Genomic DNA, 965 nt, shown 5'->3' on the forward strand with positions numbered 1-965 from the left:
TCCGAAAGCTATTATAGCACACACGGCCAGAAGCACCATGCGCGCCTCTCAGTCCCGCCCCATCCTCTCAGGTCTCTGATTGGTCGGGGTCTTATGAGGAGACGGTGGCTGCGGAGGGCCAATTCTCTTGCTCGGGTTGTGTGGCTAAGGCCAGCCGCAGGCGGATGGAAGCAGGGATGTCCATCTTCACCGAGGCACTGCTAACAAAGAAACAAGAGTGTCTCGCCTGACCCTTATCCTAGACCTTCTCCTAACCTGCAACATCGGTATAGAGATACGTACAGAATGATTTGTGCAATAATTGTACAACATAAAACTAATTTATATTGCAAAACAAAATCAGTGCAGAAGAACCCACTTTGTAAGGACACTTAAGCATACAGTTGCACTTGCAGAAGCTTATCTAGGCTATGACAGGTATGGCGCGTGCCTTGGGCGCCACTTGATGGGGGGAGGGGGGCCTGGACGCCACTGAGCAGTTTCTACTTGCTATGGCAATTTCCATAGCCAGCCGTGAGAGATCATTCAGCAATTTAAAGCTAATTGTCATAAACGCGGCTGCTCGCCTCTGCTTCACTACATATATAAGATTTAAAATCCGTAACTTCTCATGCAAGTACCTCCACTAATGTACCAACTCATAATTCCTCTTTGTCCCCCTCAAACAAATCATTTGCTTCAAAGTTGTTAATACACTGTGCGAGCCTGGAGCTGGAATTCTGAAGACTCCAGTTCTAGTGTTGACTCCCCCGTTGCCTAGTTATGTAACCTTGGCCAATTTATTTCGGTATATAATAAAGAATGCGTTTGGTGATAGCTAACATCAATGCCCCAGGAATCAGCACTATAGGTTCCTTCTTCTGTGCTTTTGGTTAACAACAACAAACTTAAAAAAAAAGAAAAGAAAACTTGTTGCCGTGAAGTCTATTTGGACTCATACGACCCTTTAGGACAGAGTAGAACTG

This window comes from Orycteropus afer, unplaced genomic scaffold, assembly GCF_000298275.1.
Source record: "Orycteropus afer afer isolate SDZICR_OR568_19922 unplaced genomic scaffold, OryAfe1.0 scaffold00101, whole genome shotgun sequence".
Taxonomy (NCBI): Eukaryota; Metazoa; Chordata; class Mammalia; order Tubulidentata; family Orycteropodidae; genus Orycteropus; species Orycteropus afer.